Raw genomic sequence first — 13,834 nt, 5'->3', positions numbered from 1 at the left:
ATATATCAAGTTGAGGGAATAAGGAGTGATTTTCTCATTATGTTAGGTTTTCAGAAAAGAACTTTCTTGGAAAGTGATAGTTGAATAGGCACATGCATGATTTCATTGAAATATATTTATTAATGCTGGATTGAGCACTAAAATATTTTGAAGTCTATTAACTTCCTTACAAGGTGTTTCATGTTTTTGCACTTTAAGTATTATGTCAGTGAGTATATCAGTATGTATACTGTATGTCAGTGAGTTCAGCATGAGGATTAGCATGGTATAAAAGAGACTCTATTTGAAATTTATTTATGAGAATTTGGACTTGAGCATACTATAGACGGGCTTCCCAGGTGGCGCTAGTGGTAAGGTACCTAGAGGAGACATAAGCGACTCGGGGGTTCAATCCCTGCGTTCAGAAGATCCCCTGGAGGAAGGCATGGAGACCCACTCCAAAATTCTTGTGTAGAGAGTCCCAGAGGCAGAGGAGCCTTGTGGCTACAGTTCAGGGTCTCAAATAGTCAGACACGAGTGAAGTGACTTAGCACACAGCATGCACATACTATAGAGAAAAAGAATGATGATGTGGTAGTAAGCACAGGGAGACAGGACTCTGTGATGCCCACAGGTAGAAAATATCTTTAAAATAGTGACAGAAATTAAAGCTAGAAATGATGACTTTGAGCTTTCTATTTTTTAATTTATTTATTTTAATTGGAGGCTAATTACTTTACATTATTGTATTGGTTTTTCCATACATTGACATGAATCTGCCCCGGGTTTACATGTGTTCCCCATTTTTAACCCCCCTCCCACCTTCCTCCCCATCCCATCCCTCTGGTTCATCCCAGTGCACCAGCCACGAGCATCCTATATCATGCATTGGACCTGGACTGGCGATTTGTTTCGCATATGATAATATTCACTGAATTGGCTAAAGTAAAACAAGATGCAAAAGGTCAACAGAATATTCATATCAAATATGTTAACTATGATGTACTCAAAGTAGGCAATAAAACTGAAAGGATGAGTAAAAGAAACAGTCTATGCTCAGCTGGAACATCAGCCAGAAGGGAGGAACACAGCTTCTGGCGTACAACACCTGTGTAAAGCGCAGGTTTACAAACAGCCAGGAAGCAGTGATGTACCAATAATTCTAAAAATGAGTTTCTTTTTTTTTTTTTAAGAATTGTGTGTAGTTTAGGAGGAAAGAGAAAGAAGTGGAATTCACACACCCTCCTCCCCTGTGTCTCTGTGTATCTTTTTCTGTCTCTTATAAGGACAGTCATTGGATTTTGGGTTCACTTTAAGCTCATCTTGACTCTTACATTAATTATGTATGCAAATATCTTATTTTCAAATAAGGTGACATTCTGAGTTCTGGATGGCATGGATATTTGGGGGACACTATATCCCCACTCAAAAGCCTCTTGATTCTTGATAAAAGTGAAAGAGGAGAGTGAAAAGGTTGGCTTGAAGCTCAACATTCAGAAAACAAAGATCATATCATCTGGTCCCATCACTTCATGCGAAATAGATGGAAAAACAGTGGAAACAGTGTCAGACTTTATTTTGGGGGGCTCCAAAATCACTGCAGATGCTGATTGCAGCCATGAAATTAAAAGACGCTTACTCCTTGGAAGGAAAGTTATGACCAACCTTGATAGTATATTAAAAAGCAGAGATATTACTTTGCCAACCAAGGTCCATCTAGTCAAGGCAATGGTTTTTCCCGTGGTCATGTATGGATGTGAGAGTTGGACTGTGAAGAAAGCTGATCGCCGAAGAATCGATGCTTTTGAACTGTGGTGTTGGAGAAGACTTTTGAGAGTCCCTTGGACTGCAAGGAGATCCAACCAGTCCATTCTAAAGGAGATCAATCCTGGGTGTTCATTGGAAGGACTGATGCTAAAGCTGAAACTGCAATACTTTGGCCACCTCATGCGACGAGTTGACTCACTGGAAAAAACTCTCATGCTGGGAAAGGTTGGGGGCGGGAGGAGAAGGGGACGACCGAGAATGAGATGGCTGGATGGCATCACCGACTCTGTGGACATGAGTTTGAGTGTACTCTAGGAGTTGATGATGGACAGGGAGGCCTGGAGTGCTGTGCTTCATGGGGTTGCGGAGAGTCAGACACGACTGAGCGACTGAACTGAACTGATTGGCCCACTGAGCTTCCATGGTGGCTCAGAAGGTAAAGAATCTCGCTGAAATGCAGGAAATCCAGGTTCAAACCCTGGGTCAGGATGATCCCCTGGAGAAGGCAATGGCTACCTATACTATTATTCTTTCCTGGACAGTTCCATGGACAGAGGAACCTGGCAGACTATAGTACATGGGTGGAAACGAGTCAGACATTACTGAACAACTCATAGTCACTTTTCATACAGCCACATTACACATCAATTTGCACATGATATACAACTATCTTATTTGACAATGTGCTGCACTCAATATGCCAGCAAATATGGAAAACTCAGCAGTGGCCACAGGACTGGAAAAGGTCAGTTTTTATTCCAATCCCAAAGAAAGACAATGAAAAGATTGCTCAAACTACTGCACAATTGCACTCATCTCACACGATAGTAAAGTCATGCTTAAAATTCTCCAAGCCAGGTTTCAGCAATACGTGAGCCATGAACTTCCAGATGTTCAAGCTGGTTTTAGAAAAGGCAGAGAAGCCAGAGATCAAATTGCCAACATCTGCTGGATCATCGAAAAAGCAAGAGAATTGCAGAGAAACATCTATTTCTGCTTTATTGACTTTGCCAAAGTCTTTGCCTACGTGGATTACAATAAACTATGGAAAATTCTGAAGGAGATGGGAATACCAGACCACCTGACCTGCCTCTTGAGAAACCTGTATGCAGGTCAGGAAGCAACAGTTAGAACTGGACATGAAACAACAGACTGGTTCCAAATAGGGAAAGGAGAACATCATGGCTGTATATTGTCACCCTGCTTATTTAACTTATGTGCACAGTATATCATGAGAAACACTGGGCTGGAAGAAGCACAAGTTGGAATCAAGATTGCTGGGGTAAATATCAATAACCTCAGATATGAAGATGACACCACCCTTAAGTCAGAAAGTGAAGAAGAACTAAAGAGGATCTTGATGAAAGTGAAAGAGGAGAGTGAAAAATTTGGCTTAAAGCTCAACATTCAGAAAACTAAGATAATGGCATATGGTCCCATCACTTCATGGGAAATAGATGGGGAAACAGTGGAAACAGTGGCTGACTTTATTTTTCTGGGCTCCAAAATCACTGTGGATGCTGATTGTAACCATAAAATTAAAACACGCTTACTCCTTGGAAGGAAAGTTATGACCAACCTAGGCAGCATGTTAAAAAGTAGAGACATTACTTTGTCAACAAGATCCATCTAGCCAAGGCTATGGTTTTACCAGTGGTCATGTATGGATGTGAGAGTTGAACTTTAAGGAAAGCTGATCGCCAAAGAATCGATGCTTTTGAACTGTGGTTTTGGAGAAGACTCTTGAGAGTCCCTTGGACTGAAAGGAAATCCAACCAGTCCATTTTAAAGGAGATCAGTCCTGGGTGTTCTTTTGAAGGACTGATGTTGAAGCTGAAACTCCAATACTCTGGCTACCTGATGCAGAGAACTGACTCATTTGAAATGACCCTGATGCTGGGAAAGATTGAGGGCATGAGGAGAAGGGGACACAAAGGATGAGATGGTTGGATGGCATCACCGACTTGATGGACTTGGGTTTGAGTGGACTGTGGGAGCTGGTGATGGACAGGGAAGCCTGCCGTGCTGCGGTTCATGTGGTCACAAAGAGTCAGACATGACTGAGAGACTGAACTGAGCTGAACTGAACTATTTGACATTGAACTGAAGAGAAACTAAAAGATCAAATAGCCAATTTATGATTCTAAATTTATGATCTAGTGAGTTGACTATATAATTTGAGTCATCATCTCTACAAGAAGATTTAATCAACACTATGTGATAGATCAAATTTCTTTTGGACATACAGATCTTCAACCAAATTGTATTAAGTGATTCATTAATTTCCTGACACTCTCCTTCACATTTTTGTTCCTGAGGCTATAGATCAAAGGGTTCAGTATGGAACTCACCACTGCATAAAATACAGAACCTTCTTCGACCTTGAGATTTTAGAGCAGGGAACACAATAGAGGAACAGGACGGTCCCACGGAATGTGGTGATGGCAGTCAGATGGAAGGCACAAATAGAGAAGGCTTTTCAGTGAGTCCCAGAAGAGGGCATTTTTATCATAGTGACAAAAATGGAAACATAAGCAGTGAGGATAATTACCAGGCTGCTCACCTCATTGAATATGGAAATGGCAAGACAGAGCCCTTGGCTGATGAAGGGGTCAGAGCAGGAGATGGAGACAATGACAGAGTGCTCACAGAGGAAATTATTTATGATGTTAGACCCACGGAAGGATAATGCCAGGAGAGAACAGGTGAGTATCCGAGAGGGGACTATACCCCACGTGTAGGGACAGGAGCTCTGGGGACATGACCACTGTGTAGAGTACAGGCTTACAAATGGCCACAAATTGGTCATAGGCCATCACTGCCAACATGAACGTCTCTGCCACTGCAAACATGCAAGCCGAGAAGAATTGCATGATGCAACCCGTGAAAGAGATGGTTCTGTCTTCCACAACCAAATTCTCTAAGAGTTTGGGTGTAACTATGGTGTAAAAGCAGAAATCAACAAAGGACAAGTGACTGAGAAAAAAGTACATGGGGGTGTGGCGTTTGGGACTGATCGTGATGATAGTGATTATGCCCAGGTTCCCCACCACAGTAACTTCATAGACGGTGAGGAAATCCAGGAACAAGGGAACCTGGAGGTCGGGATATTCTGAGAAGCCCAAGAGGGTGAACGTGGCCCAGGCACTCTGATTTCCTTCAGTAAACCACATAATTGTTGTTGGAGAAAATCTGAAATGGGGATAATAAAATGATAGCAATGATAATGATGACAGTCCATGGATATCACATTTATTGTGTGGCAGACATTGTGTTAAAATATTGGTACATTTGTCTTGACCACTAAATAAGACTATGAATTTCAAAGCAAGCAGTGTCACATTTTACAAAAGGAAATGGAAGCATATAGGAGTAAATAAACGTGTTTGAAGTAACACAGCCTGCTGGTGATGAGTTAGGTTTGAAGTGACCATGGGTGACTGAAATTGAATTTGGTTCGGAGTCAGAGAGAAATATTTTCTATAGTGACATAGAAAAGCATGTTGTTCACAGTTCCATCATTTTGAAGGTCTGGGCTGTTTAATGGGAGTAACATAACAATAAATGAAAGCATAGCACTCAAATTTATTTTAAAAAGCAGGAGGAGTAATATTTTTAGAGGCAGTAATACTTCTATCATCATGTTCAAACTGAAGATCATCGAAAAGGCAGAGGTCATGAGTCACCACAAGAATTTTCACATTTTGGAAAACATACATGGACATTGAAGGAAATAAAGCTCTGTCTTCAAGTTTTCCATTGATTCCAGTTTGGTGCTAAAATTATTGGCTTTGTGTTCAATGCAGCAACCTGGTAAAGTAATGAAATTGTATTATAATTTGTTGTACCTTCACATTTGTTTTCTTTTCTATTTGACTATTAATCATTTGTCTCACATAGTGCCACTGAGAGAAGGCAATGGCAAGCCACTCCAGTACTCTTGCCTAGAAAATCCCATGGATGGAGGAGCCTGGTAGGCTGCAGTCTGTGGAGTCCCTAAGGGTCGGACACGACTGAGCAACTTCACTTTCACTTTTCACTTTCACACATTGGAGAAGGAAATGGCAACCCACTCCGGTGTTCTTGCCTGGAGAATCCCAGGTACGGGGGAGCCTGGTGGGCTTCCATCTATGGGGTCACACAGAGTCGGACTCGACTGAAGTGACTTGGCAGCAGCAGCAGTGCCACTGATGCTCTCAGTATAGTCTTTTAAATTCTTTGATCAGTATATCTTAACTTGCTATCAATATTTTTAATCTAATAAATGCATTAGGAATATTATAGCATTAAATGCTTATAGAATATCTGAATTACAGAGTAACTTAAAATATATTTTGCTCAGCTCTTCCACATTCTATTTTCTATTCCATTTTCTATTTCTCAAGAAAATCAGAGAATACAGTAAAAAAAACACGAGTGGTTATATTATCACCCTCGAAACTTCTGGTGACAGGAATATTGAGTTTGATTAAAATTACAGGTGATAATCTTGCTTTGAGTCATACAGTTATTTGCATACATTATTTTGAGAAAGTAAAAGCGTTTTGTACTGGTAAGCAATTTATAACAACAGAAATATATTTATTTAGCAAAGATTTTAAAATAAGCTAACCAATAACAAGCACATATCTGAAATATTCAGATTAATAAAGACTATTAGTTCGACTGTCACAAACACAGATGCAATTTTAGTTTTGTTTGACCATGTGAAGGTCAGACAAAATTGACACTCAAAAAATGTATTTCCTATATGCAGAAAAGGGAATGGGTGGGAAGTGGAAAGAATTAATGACAGACAGACTGGCACTGAAAAGAAGGAAGGAGTTGCAAACATAAATTTAAATTCAGTTCCAAGCTTTGGCATTTACTGTATGATCTTTGGTGAATCACTTAGATTTTATAAACCTCAACTTCTTTATCAGTAATAATGACATGATAATAAATATTTCAGAGGTGTACACATGTTGTTAGGAAATAACATTAATATAATTAGCACAAAGTCTGACAATTGTGGAGTTCAAAATACATATGTTTTCCCACCCTTATCCCTTTTAATTCTTAATACTCTGAATAATTGGTATTATTTTTAAACACAAATTATTTTAAACAATCTAAGAAACAGGTCAAGGTCCAAAGTTGGCATCAACAAAAATGCAGGAACAATTTGTGATGTCAAAGGATAGCTCAACTCTTTTTATTTCTGAATTTCCTCTTCCCCCTGTTCATGTTAATTCATCAATCACTGTCCTTCAATAAATTGTCTCTGTTCCCCCTTTGTTTTCTCATTATTATCTGACTCTTACTAATCATCCGATGTTAATCCATGGTCACCTAGGCTCAGCCAACTTGCCTGTAGTGCTGCTACCCTCCACTGTGAGAAAATTAATTTCTTCTTTTGTTAATTACTGTGTCTGTTATGACAGTTTCTGTCTCTTAAAAACTTTACTTTCTCCCTATTAACTAATTTATCAAGTCTAAATTTCTCTGCTCAGTTTTACCTAAAGCCTTATCCTAGTTATATTCTTCAATTTCCAACCTTCTTTAATCGTCAGTATTCTCAGAATACAATGCCTGTCATTTCCTCTTTTCTTACCTACTGATGCAGCACTTGAACAATATACAAAGCATTTCATGAAAATTGCTCTCATAAGTACACTTTTCCTTTATACTTTAACCATATTTCCTAGACCCTTGACATACCTGCGGACATTACTGTCAGAAAAATGGAATTGTATATTATGGTGTTCTTTATTATTTTATACATATGATTCTTACCTTCTTTCAACTCAATTTTGAGGTGTTAAGGAATTCTCAGGCATTATAATATTTTTAAAAATTTCATTGTGACTATTCTGCTAAGCACAGTGTGGATATCCTCAGAGCAAAAATCAAGATGATAGCCCAGTGAAGGGGGAGGAGATCAAAGCTCAGCCTTCAGGAAAATGGACTCAGGAGGCATCACCACACAAAGACTGACCAAGAGTGTCCACTGCTTTAGAGGTTTCAGGATCTCAGAGTTCCCCAAAGGAGAGAAAATAAACACGATAGAACATCCCACTTGAAACCAACTCACCTGAAGATCCTGTTTCTACTATTTATTGTCTCCAGGGGAGTTCCCACTCTGAATTCAAATATCCTGTAAAATATTAAGGAGTTGGTCAATGTAGCAGGAGCCCACAGAAATGTAATGGGACTGGAATATAATTATTTCTTAATATACAGAAAAACTAAGAAAAAGGAAGAGACAGAGAAACAGCAGAAGAGAGAAATATTTGGAAGCTGAATCTGATTCCTATGAACAAAATGTGGGGCTTATGTATGCTTCCATGACCTTGGGGATTTAGACCCCAAAGAGTATTTCTTGAGCTATTTCTTTTTATATCCCACACCCAGAAATTAGCTTGAATGCTTTTCTATGTGACAATTTGCAAGAAGGTAACTTCTTCTAAATCACTAGAGATAGGGCCTCAATAGCTTATTTCATGGATTTCTTTATTATTATTATTACTTTACATTATTGTATTTGTTTTGCCATACATTGACATGGATTTCTTTAAAAAGTAATTATAGAAATATACATGAACTAAATAAGAAAGCATGGTGTCTCCAGTAAAACCTCAAATGAAAGATAAGCTAATCTTTCAGAGATATTAATAATGGCTATTATATATATGTACTGTATATGTATATGTACATATATGTATATGTATTATATATATTTACTGTATGATTTTTCTGTCCCATTCTGTGTATGAAGTGCCATGTGTTTTGAGATGTATGAACAACATAACTTGGTCTCTGGTTTTATTGCCTAACCTAAATGAATATTATTGTCTGCAGAAACAGTGATGTTCTTTATGGAAACTAAATTGTGTTTCCTTCTAAATATGAGCTATACACACTTCCAAGCTTATATTAATACAATTAAATAATATCTCTTAAAATGGCAAATGCATCTTGGAAACATGTTTAAGTCTCTAAAACCTCTGAGTGTCAATCAATCCACTGGTTTCAATACACTGAAATATCACACAATTAGATCCACTGACTTGCCTGGTGGCTCAGTGGTAAAAAACAAGTTGCCTGCAATGCAGGAGATGTAGGTTCTATTCCTGTGGTAGGGGAGAAACCCCGGAGAAGAAATGGCTACTCCCTCCAATATTTTTGCCTGGGAAATACACTGGACAGAGGAGCCTGGTGGGCTGCCATCCATGTATTTGCAAAAGATTTGGACATAACTTAGTGACTAGATATCAACAAATGATTTCCCTAGGCTCCTGACAACCTGACTAACCCTTGTCAGACTCTACCAGGAAGCCATAACACACAAGAGGCTGTTTCCCACCAGGCACAGAATTATTGTACATGTGTGATCTTGATCCAAAATCCCACAAGTCATCATGGCTATTCTTTCACTGAGATAGGCTTTAGGTCCACAAAGTATCTTCCCCTCATCGCTGACACCTGTGTACCCTGGATTAGCTTTGGAGCCAGTATCTACACTCTAGTCACCCAGAGTTAGCAACCTTGTTGGATACTAGTTTTCCATGCTGCACAACAAATTGCCACCAACTTAGAGACTTAAACTGCTATAATAGTTTCTGTAGCATAATAGTCTGGAAAGTGTTTGCATAACTTTATAAGATACTGCTAAACTATTTTCAAAGTTATTTAACCTTTTGTTCTTATTTGAAATGCACAAGCATTCAACTTGTTCCACATTTTCACCAAGATTTGAAACTCTTACTCATTTTAGCTATTCTAAATAGGGTACAATAGTTTCTCCTTGTGGTCTAAGTTGTAATTTTAATAAGAATATCATTGATGACTAATGATGCTTAGTATTTTTTCATGTGTTTATAGATGGTTTGTATGTTTTGTTTTGTCAAATGTGTGCTCAGATAGTTCATCAAACCTTAAAGTAGTTTCTTTTTTCTTGTTGTTTTGAGTATAAAGATTTCTCTGTATGCTTTACATAGAAATAATTTATCAAATATAAGTTTTGCAAATATTTAGTCACAATCTATAGATTATATTTTCATTTTATTGATGGTGTCATTTATGCTTAAGAAACTTTTACTAAATATTTTTAATTGTAATGAAGTTCCTTTTATTGCTTTTTAAAGATCCATCATTTTTATGTTCATTCAAAGAATTCTCACCCCAAGCTTTGAAAGATATTTTGTTTTATGTTAAATTTTTAGTTTTAATTTTTATGTATGCATATATGATTCATTCATCTATGACTTCTTGGAAGGAAAGCCATAACAAACCTAGACAGTGTATTTAAAAGTACAGACATACCTTTGCTGACAAAGGTATGTATAGTCAAAGCTATGGTTTTTTCAATAGTCATGTTCAGGTGTGAGGGTTGGGCCATAGTGAAGGATGAGTGACAAAGAATTGTTGCTTTCGAATTGTGGTGCTAGAGAAGACTCTTAAGAGTCACTTGGACAGCAAGGGTATCAAACCAGTCAATCCCAAAGGAGATCAGCCAATAGTCGTTGGAAGGACTGATGCTGAAGCCGAAGCTCCAATACTCTGGCCATCAGATGAAAAGTGCTGACTCATTGGAAAAGACCCTGATGTTGGGAAAGGTTGAGGACAGGTGAAGGGGAAAACAGAGAATTAGACGGTTGAAGAGCATCACTGACTCAGTGAACATGAGTTTGAGCAAACTCTGGGAGATGGTGAAGGCTAGAGAAGCCTGGTGAGCTGCCATCCATGGGGTGGCAAAGAGTTGGGCACGACTTGGAGACTGAACAACAGCAACAATTCATTTCATTCATGTTAATAGTTGTGTATGTTATAAAGTAAAAATTAGGGCTTATTCCTCCATGTGGATACTCAATTATCTCAGCCTTATTTATTGAAAATTATCATTTCTCTATTGAATTATAATAACAGGTATTTTTGAAATTTAAATGACCAGAGACACTGAGTACATTTTGGTACCCTATTAGTCTAATATACTATTGCCTTGATTACTGAAAAAGCTTTTGTAATAAAATAAGGATATGAACATGGGGAAGAAGAATGATATTTTAATTCTGTTTGCTGGTCAGCAGGCTATACATTTCATGAGTAGAAATTGACTTCCACCATTTATTTTGCAATGATTATCTAATGATTCATTATAAGCTACAATATGCTGAAACATTTCCTTAAGCCAGCTCTGGAGTATGATTGTTAGTCTAGGGACTTATATTTGACTTAAGCTCATCACATATCTCATGAGCTGAGAATCAGTTTTTCTTAGGAATAGAAAGTTGCTCAATTGTGTCCATTTCTTTGTGACCGCTTTGGAATTCTCCAGGCCAGAATATTGAAGTGGGTAGCCTTTTTCATCTCCAAGCGATCTTCCCAACCCAGGGCTCAAACATAGGTCTCCAGCATTGCAGGCGGGTTCTTTACCAGTTGAGCCACAAAGGAAGACTTTTCTTTGGAAACACATATATAAAATTATACTATATATGTTAAAGAATTCGTAAAGCATTTGTACTCCAATGATAAAATAAAATAATATTAATTAATTAATAACAATCACTGAAAAGCTTTGTTTAACACTTACTCTTACTATTGTTGACATTTTTATTATTGACAGCAAAACATATGAAGTAAAATTGCTTTTCATGGGCTGTGAACTCTAACTGATGGTACCTGATTATTTTCATAAGGTACGAGTTTGAACCCTAAGAAAATAATAAAGAAGCAGTGTTACCAGGGGCCAAGGTGGGAACAAAACCTAATACATTTTGTCAAGCTGTCTTCTCCCTACTGATTCCAGGTGTCTTCTTTTCTAGATTGCTGTCATGCGTGCCTAAACACTGTAGTCTAAGACATTTGGTCATTTTATGATTAGCATAATTGTGTTGTTGGTTACTCATATTTTATTGCTATTCTGCGTTCAGTTGATTAGTTCTTAAAGTCCACGTTGCCCTCCTGTCTTTTATTTTCCCAGACTTGTGTTTTGAAAAGGGAGTCATAAACACTTTTATGCCTTCCTTGCATGAAACTTGAACTTTCTCCTTAGTCACCTTTCTTATGATGTTCATGCCAACTGCCTAAGGCAGAAAAAAATAGCTTATTTCCTTCTATATCCATAAACTTTTGATAAATTTGAATTTACTCAAAAACAATTTACAAATATTAAAAAAACAGTCATTTTTTTTGTTTGTTTGTTTTGGTTTACATGTGGTTTACAGCTATTTTACTAAACATTGATGTATGTAACAATCAATAATCAAGTATCAATAAAAGTTGTCCTGCAACAGGTATAATCACTAAAAGCTTATTTATTAAAAGATTTGAATCATTACTTGCACTACAAGAATGGAACAATCTGTAGCATAGTGAATCAGCTTTTTTTAGAAATAGAATAATAAATCTAAGAATATTAGGTGGTGTGACAAAGTGACTTTGTGAAAACTAATCTTATGAATGTAATTTTTACTTCTTTGTTCCTCAAGCTGTAGATCAAGGGGTTCAGCATATGAATCACTACTGTGTAAACCACAGAAGTCACTTTAACTGTGAGCCAAAAAGTTTTCAGATTAGGAATGCAGTAAAGGAAAATGGTGGTTCCATGGGAGATGCTGATGGCTGTTAGGTGGGAAGCACATGTGGAGAAAGTTTTCCAGCACCCACGTGCAGAAGGCATCCTCATAACAGTGATAAAAATGAACATATATGACATCAGAATAATCACCTCATTGAATATGGCAATAATAGAACATAACATCGGACTGAACAGGAGACAGAAACAGTTACAGAGTGGTCACAGATAAAACTGTTTATGGTACTAGACTTGCAATAGGATAATGCAAGAAGAAAATATGTGTGTCATGGAGCACTCTACACCCCATGAGTAAGAGCCAGACATCAAGAAAGAACAGCGCTTCGGAGATATCGCAGAGGTATAGAGCAAGGGGTTGCAGACTGCCACAAAGCGTTCATAGGCCACTGCTGCTAACATGAACGTTTCTGCTACACCAAATAGGCAAGCGAAACAAAATTGAGCAATGCATCCAGAGAAAGAAATGGCTCTGTCGTCCACAATAACATTCTCCAACAGTATGGGGTCACACAGAGTTGGACACAACTGAAGCGACTTAGTAGCAGCAGCACAGTAGAAAAAAAGAAATCAACAAAGGACAAGTGACCAAGGAAAAAGTACATGGTCGCGTGGAGTTTTGAACTGACCTTGATGATTATGATCAGGCCTAAATTCCCTACCACAGTGACCGTGTACATAGAGAAGGAAACGAGAAAAAATGGGACCAGGAGTTCTGGATATTCTGGAAAACCTGGGAGAATAAACGTGGGTATGATACTCTGATTTCCTTCTGATAGCAGCATGATTTTTGTTTAACAAAGGACTAAACATTATTCCTGAAAAATAGAAATGAATAGAAAAGAGAAACAGAGAAGGCAGAAGCTTCATATGTCTCTGAGGAGTTGGTATATATTTTCCAGATATGTTCCTCAAACCAGCAGCAGCAGGGACACCTAAGAATATGTTAGGGATACAAATTCTAAAGCCCCACGTCCAACTTCCTGAATAAAAAACTCTGGAAAAGAGTTGATTTATGCAACTCTCCCGGTGATTTCTGATGCATGATAAATTATGAGAACCACTGAAATACAGACTATTCATGCTATCATTTAAAATTCGGCCCTTAGTTAGTATTTTTAGTATACAACCAAAACATAAATTTGGAACACAAAAGAAATTATAAATCTCAAAATGTTGAGATGCCAAAATGAAGCAGCGTCCTGTGTTATGTTTCTAATAGTTACACTGCGGATCAAGGAGATCACATGATGTGTAAAAGTGCCATATAAATCTCAGTATAATTGTTTTATATTCTTGTCACATTAAAGAATTAAGCACCGAAAAAGTTTGTGAATTGGCATCAATCTTTAGTTGTGACTAGTTTATGTCTTCCATCTTGTGTTTAAATTAATTATAGAATCTTATTCATTAAATAATCATGTTCCTTCCATCAAAACCTCCATTAAAGTTATACTGCCTCCTGGGATAATTTTTGGGTTTTTATAGTGACATTTTGCTTAATATTGATTCATT

At 37.7% G+C, this 13,834-nt stretch overlaps 2 pseudogenes; both read right to left on the bottom strand.

Annotated features, from left to right (window-relative positions):
* Nucleotides 1-3,998: 3,998 nt before the first annotated feature.
* On the bottom strand, nt 3,999-4,919 carry LOC129554899 (olfactory receptor 5D3-like; annotated as a pseudogene).
* A 7,223-nt stretch (nt 4,920-12,142) lies between these two features.
* LOC129554223 (olfactory receptor 5D13-like) lies at nt 12,143-13,104 on the bottom strand (annotated as a pseudogene).
* Between the last annotated feature and the right edge of the window lie 730 nt (nt 13,105-13,834).

Source organism: Moschus berezovskii, chromosome 14 (genome assembly GCF_049115385.1).
Source record: "Moschus berezovskii isolate FMDL1 chromosome 14, NW_MosBer_1.0, whole genome shotgun sequence".
NCBI lineage: Eukaryota > Metazoa > Chordata > Mammalia > Artiodactyla > Moschidae > Moschus > Moschus berezovskii.
The sequence above is the reverse complement of the archived record's forward strand: the minus strand, read 5'-3'. Positions and strand labels throughout refer to the sequence as shown.